The sequence below is a fragment of the Triticum urartu genome, chromosome 2, assembly GCF_003073215.2.
Source record: "Triticum urartu cultivar G1812 chromosome 2, Tu2.1, whole genome shotgun sequence".
NCBI lineage: Eukaryota > Viridiplantae > Streptophyta > Magnoliopsida > Poales > Poaceae > Triticum > Triticum urartu.
This window is the reverse complement of record NC_053023.1, coordinates 713,852,827-713,860,152: the sequence shown is the minus strand read 5'-3', so window position 1 is coordinate 713,860,152 and position 7,326 is coordinate 713,852,827.

The following is a 7,326-nucleotide window of genomic DNA, read 5'->3' as shown; positions in this document are numbered from 1 at the left end:
TCTCCCCCTCCCTTGTGGAGATCTATTCGATGTAATCTTATTTTGCGGTGTGTTTGTTGAGACCGATGAATTGTGGGTTTATGATCAAGTTTATCTATGAACTATATTTGAATCTTCTCTGAATTATTTTATGTATGATTGGTTATCTTTGCAAGTCTCTTCGAATTATCAGTTTGGTTTGGCCTACTAGATTGATCTTTCTTGCAAGGGGAGAAGTGCTTAGCTTTGGGTTCAATCTTGCAGTGTCCTTTCCCAGTGACAGTAGGGGCAGCAAGGCACGTATTGTATTATTGCCATCGAGGATAACATGATGGTTTTTTTAATCATATTGCATGAATTTATCCCTCTACATCATGTCATCTTGCTTAAGGCGTTACTCTGTTCTTATGAACTTAATACTCTAGATGCATGCTGGATAGCGGTCGATGTGTGGAGTAATAGTAGTAGATGCAGGCAGGAGTCGGTCTACTTGTCTTGGACATGATGCCTATATACATGATCATACCTAGATATTCTCATAACTATGCTCAATTCTGTCAATTGCTCAACAGTAATTCGTTCACCCACCGTAAAATATCTACGCTCTTGAGAAAAGCCACTAGTGAAACCTATGGCCCCCGGGTCTATCTTCATCATATTAATCTTCCAATACTTAGTTATTTTCATTGCTTTTGTTTTACTTTGCATCTTTATCATAAAAATACCAAAAATATTATCTTATCATATCTACCAGATCTCACTCTCGTAAGTGAGCGTGTAGGGATTGACAACCCCTTATCGCGTTGGTTGCGAGGATTTATTTATTTTGTGTAGGTGCGAGGTACTCGCGCTTAGCCTCCTACTGGATTGATACCTTGGTTCTCAAAAACTAAGGGAAATACTTATGCTACTTTGCTGCACCACCCTTTCCTCTTCAAGGGAAAACCAACGCAAGTGCTCAAGAGGTAGAAAGAAGGATTTCTGGCGCCGTTGCCGGGGAGGTCTACGCAAAAGTCAACATACCAAGTACCCATCACATACCCTTATCTCCCGCATTACATTATTTGCCATTTGCCTCTCGTTTTCCTCTCCCCCACTTCACCCTTGCCGTTTTATTCGCCCTCTCTCTCTATCCTCCCTCTCTTTCCTGTTTGTCTTTTTTTCCCGTTTCTTGTTTGCTTGTGTGTTGGATTTCTTGCTTGTCATGATGGCTCTTCCCCGATTTGGTGATCTTCACCTTAAAAGGTTAGAAGAAATCGAAAGCAATGGTAGGAGTTTTTTGGTCTTGCAATTTGAGCATAATAGTTTCTTTAGAAACGGGCTTAAGGATCAAAAAAGGTTAATGAGTTATATGAATAAAGAGCTCGATGATATGTCTAAAGAATTTGATGGTTTGAGACCCCAAATCGCTTGTCTTGAGAAGTTGATAGCTAAAGTTTCAGATAAGCAGGCTACCTTAGTTAATAAGATGGCCTCTAAGCCGGAAGACCATGATAATAAAGATGAAGATCTAAAATTTATTGATGTGTCCCCTATTAAATCTTTGTTTTGCAATATTAATCTTGATAATGATGGGACTGATTGTGATCCACCTTTACCTAGACGGCGTTCCAAAAATTCGGAGTCTTTAGATCTTGATGCTAAAATTGTTAAAAGTGGGATTGAAGAAGTCAAAACTTTAAATATTGATGAACCCACTATTTTGGATTTCAAGGAATTTAATTATGATAATTGCTCTTTGATAGATTGTATTTCCTTGTTGCAATCCGTGCTAAATTCTCCTCATGCTTATAGCCAAAATAAAGCTTTTTACTAAACATATCGTTGATGCTTTGATGCAATCTTATGAAGAAAAACTTGAGTTGGAAGTTTCTATCCCTAGAAAACTTTATGATGAGTGGGAACCAACTATTAAAATTAAAATTAAAGATCATGAATGCTATGCTTTGTGTGATTTGGGTGATAGTGTTTCCACGATTCCAAAGACTTTATGTGATTTGTTAGGTTTCCGTGATTTTGATGATTGCTCTCTAAACTTGCACCTTGCGGATTCCACCATTAAGAAACCTATGGGAAGAATTAATCATGTTCTTATTGTTGCAAATAGGAATCATGTGTCCGTAGATTCTATCGTTCTTGACATAGATTGCAATCCTTCATGTCCTATTATTCTTGGTAGACCTTTCCTTAGAACGATTGGTGCGATTATTGATATGAAGGAAGTAAATATTAGATTCCAATTTCCGTTAAGGAAAGGCATGGAACACTTTCCTAGAAAGAAAATTAAATTACCTTATGAATCTATTATGAGAGCCACTTATGGATTGCCTTCCAAAGATGGCATCCCCTCTTTCGTCTACTTCTATCGGTAACTTTACTTGGAGCTATATTTTTATTCACCACATGATATGTGCTTTGCTTGGAGCGTCTTGTATGATTTGAGTCTTTATTTGTTAGTTTACCACAATCATATTTGCTGTACACACCTTTTGAGAGAGACACACATGATTCGGAAATTATTAGAATACTCTATGTGCTTCACTTATATCTTTTGAGTTATATAGTTTTGCTCTAGTACTTCACTTATATCTTTTAGAGCACGGTGGTGGATTTGTTTTATAGAAACTATTGATCTCTCATGCTTCACTTAGATTATTTCAAGAGTCTTAAATAGCATGGTAATTTGCTTAAATAATCCTAATATGCTAGGTATACAAGATTAATAATAAAATTCTCTTATGAGTGTGTTGAATACTAAGAGAAGTTTGATGCTTGATGATTGTTTTGGGATATGGAGGTAGTGATATTAAAGTTGTGCTAGTTGAGTAGTTGTGAAATTGAGAAATACTTGTGTTGAAGTTTGCAAGTCCCGTAGCATGCACGTATGGTAAACGTTGTGTAACAAATTTGAAACATGAGGTGTTCTTTGATTGTCCTCCTTATGAGTGGCGGTCGGGGACGAGCATGTCTTTTCCTACCAATCTATCCCCCTAGGAGCATGCACGTAGTGCTTGGTTTTTGATGACTTGTAGATTTTTGCAATAAGTATGTGAGTTCTTTATGACTAATATTGAGTCCATGGATTATACGCACTCTCACCCTTCCATCATTGCTAGCCTCTTCGGTACCGTGCATTGCCCTTTCTCACATTGAGAGTTGGTGCAAACTTCGCCGGTGCATCCAAACCCCGTGATATGATACGCTCTTTCACACATAAACCTCCTTATATCTTCCTCAAAACAGCCACCATACCTACCTATTATGTCATTTCCATAGCCATTCCGAGATATATTGCCATGCAACTTTCCACCATTTCGTTTATCATGACACGTTCATCATTGTCATATTGCTTTGCATGATCATGTAGTTGACATCGTATTTGTGGCAAAGCCATCGTTCATAATTTTCCATACATGTCACACTTGATTCATTGCATATCCCGGTACACCGCCGGAGGCATTCATATAGAGTCATACCTTGTTCTAGTATCGAGTTGTAATCATTGAGTTGTAAATAAATAGAAGTGTGATGATCATCATTTAATAGAGCATTGTCCCAATAAAAAAATAGAAAGGCAAAATAAAAAAATGAAGCCCCCCCCCAAAGGGACAATGCTACTATCCTTTTTCCACACTTGTGCTTCAAAGTAGCACCATGATCTTCATGATAGAGAGTCTCTTGTTTTGTCACTTTCATATACTAGTGGAAAATTTTCATTATAGAACTTGGCTTGTATATTCCAACAATGGGCCTCCTCAAGTGCCCTAGGTCTTCATGAGCAAGCAAGTTGGATGCACACCCACTAGTTTCTTTTGTTGAGCTTTCATACATTTATAGCTCTAGTGCATCTGTTGCATGGCAATCCATACTCCTTGCATTAACATCAATCGATGAGCATCTCCATAGCTCATTGATTAGCCTCGTTGATGTGAGACTTTCTCCTTTTTGTCTTCTCCACATAACCCCCATCATTATACTCTATTCCACCCATAGTGCTATATCCATGGCTCACGCTCATGTACTGCGTGAAGGTTTATAAAGTTTGAGCTTACTAAAGTATAAAACAATTGCTTGGCTTGTCATCGGGGTTGTGTATGATGAGAGCATTCTTGTGTGATGAAAATGGAGCATGACTAAACTATATGATTTTGTAGGGATGAACTTTCTTTGGCCATGTTATTTTGAGAAGACATAATTGCATAGTTAGTATGCTTGAAGTATTATTATTTCAATGTCAATATTAAACTTTTATCTTGAACCTTTCGGATATGAATATTCATGCCACAATTAAGAAGAATTACATTGAGATTATGCCTAGTAGCATTCCACATCAAAAATTCTGTTTTTATCATTTACCAACTCGAGGATGAGCATGAATTAAGCTTGGGGATGCTTGATACGTCTCCAACGTATCTATAATTTTTTTTATTGCTCCATGCTATATTATCTAGTGTTTTGGACATTATTGGGCTTTATTATACACTTTTATATTATTTTTGGGACTAAACTATTAACCGGAGGCCCAGCCCAGAATTGTTGTTTTTGCCTATTTTAGAGTTTCGAAGAAAAGGAATATCAAATGGAGTCCAAACGGAATGAAACCTTCGGGAACATGATTTTCTCACTGAACATGAGCCAGGAGACTTGGACCCTATGTCAAGCAACTAACAGGGAGGCCACGAGGTAGGGGGCGTGCCTACCCGCCCAGGCGCGCCCTCCACCCTCGTGGGCCCACTGTTGCTCCACCGACGTACTTCTTCCTCCTATATATACCTACGTACCCCCAAATGATCAGATACGGAGCCAAAACCCTAATTCCACCGCCGTAACTTTCGGTATCCATGAGATCCCATCTTGGGGCCTGCTCCGGAGCTCCGCCGAAGGGGGCATCGATCACGGAGGGCTTCTACATCAACACCATAGCCTCTCCGATGAAGTGTGAGTAGTTTACCTCAGACCTACGGGTCCATAGTTATTATCTAGATGGCTTCTTCTCTCTTTTTTGAATCTCAATACAAAGTTCTCCCCTCTCTTGTGGAGATCTATTCGATGTAATCTTCTTCTTGCGGTGTGTTTGTTGAGACCGATGAATTATGGGTTTATGATCAAGATTATCTATGAACAATATTTGAATCTTCTCTGAATTCTTTTATGTATGATTGGTTATCTTTGCAAGTCTCTTCGAATTATCAGTTTGGTTTGGCCTACTAGATTGATCTTTCTTGCAATGGGAGAAGTGCTTAGCTTTGGGTTCAATCTTGCGGTGTCCTTTCCCAGTGACAGTAGGGGCAGCAAGGCACATATTGTATTGTTGCCATCGAGGATAACAAGATGGGGGTTTTATCATATTGCATGAATTTATCCCTCTACATCATGTCATCTTGCTTAAGGCGTTACTCTGTTCTTATGAACTTAATACTCTAGATGCATGCTGGATAGCGGTCGATGTGTGGAGTAATAGTAGTAGATGCAGGCAGGAGTCGGTCTACTTGTCTTGGACATGATGCCTATATACATGATCATACCTAGATATTCTCATAACTATGCTCAATTATGTCAATTGCTCAACAGTAATTTGTTCACCCACCGTAAAATATCTACGCTCTTGAGAAAAGCCACTAGTGAAACCTATGGCCCCCGGGTCTATCTTCATCATATTAATCTTCCAATACTTAGTTATTTTCATTGCTTTTGTTTTACTTTGCATCTTTATCATAAAAATACCAAAAATATTATTTTATCATATCTATCAGATCTCACTCTCGTAAGTGACCGCGTAGGGATTGACAACCCCTTATCGCCTTGGTTGCGAGGATTTATTTGTTTTGTGTAGGTGCGAGGGACTCGTGCGTAGCCTCCTACTGGATTGATACCTTGGTTCTCAACAACTGAGGGAAATACTTACGCTACTTTGCTGCACCACCCTTTCCTCTTCAAGGGAAAACCAACGCAAGTGCTCAAGAGGTAGCAAACACCCCTAGCTAGGTATGATGATTTCAATGATGCTCACATAAAAGATAAGAATTGAAACATAAAGAGAGCATCATGAAGAATATGACTGTCGGGGGACTAATCCACGAACACCTATGGGACCGGCGGACCGAGTCCCTTTCGGTTCGGCGGGGGCGAGGGTCCCACGAAGAGCGGATCAAGGCGAAGCACACGAGCAGTTTACCCAGGTTCGGGCCGCACGGATGCGTAAAACCCTACTCCTGCTTTGTGGTTTGTATTGAGTTCTTGCTCGGGAGCACGGAATGCTACAGTACACTCCAACGGCTAACGAGACCGAGCGTGAGTGTTCTCTCTTTTCCGAACCCCCCTCTACGTTGCACATGAGCCTCCTTTTATATGCTCAAGGGGTCACCGACGGGTGGCAACGTAGACAAGGGTAATAATGGAAAGGTGCTGCGGTAGGTACAGCTACCTGCTACAGTGTATCATACCTAACCCTGACGGCAGGGGACAAGGGCATTAAATGCCCGTCTGCGTCACCTAAATAGTGCAAAAGGGACCGTCAGGGACGCCACCGCTCGCCACAATGGCAATCTTGTCAGCGCCGCTTTGCCACCGCGCGCCGCTGGCTGCACAGCCTCCCGCCACGTACGCCTGGAAGGGTCCCAAAGCGACACGTTGGTGGATGTGCTGGAGCGCGGGCACAGAGTGGTGGCTTGCCGCGGTCGTTGTCTTGTCGCGTCCGGGAACTTGTCGCTCACCGGCCTTGCCGGGACGCGTGGCGCGTCACGGCAAGTTCCTTGAGGTGCCTTGGTTGGCCTTCCCGGCAAGCTCCTCTTGCCGGGGTCTTGTCTCCTTGGCTTGGATACTTTGTTCTTGAATGGCTCCAAAGGAACCACGGAGGACCTTGGCGGTCACCCGGCAAGCCTTGCCGCGGGATGCTGCCACTGCCCGTGCACAAGTTCGGGATACTAGGGTACCCCTACTCTAGTACACCGACAATGACTAGCACATTTAAGTCTAACCCACTTCCTATTCATAGGGATTCTGTGAGCAAACAATTTATGGGAACAAGAATCAACTAGCATAGGAAAGGAAAACAAGCATAACTTCAAAACTTTAAGCACATAGAGAGGAAACTTGATATTATTGCAATTCCTACAAGCATATATTCCTCCCTCATAATAATTTTTAGTAGCATCATGAATGAATTCAACAATATAACTATCACATAAAGCATTATTTTCATGATCCACTAGCATAGAAATTTTACTACTCTCCACATAAGAAAAATTCTTCTCATTCATAATAGTGGGAGCAAGTTCTACAAAATAACTATCATGTGAGGCATAATCAAATTGAAAATTAAAATCAAGATGACAAGTTTCATGGTTA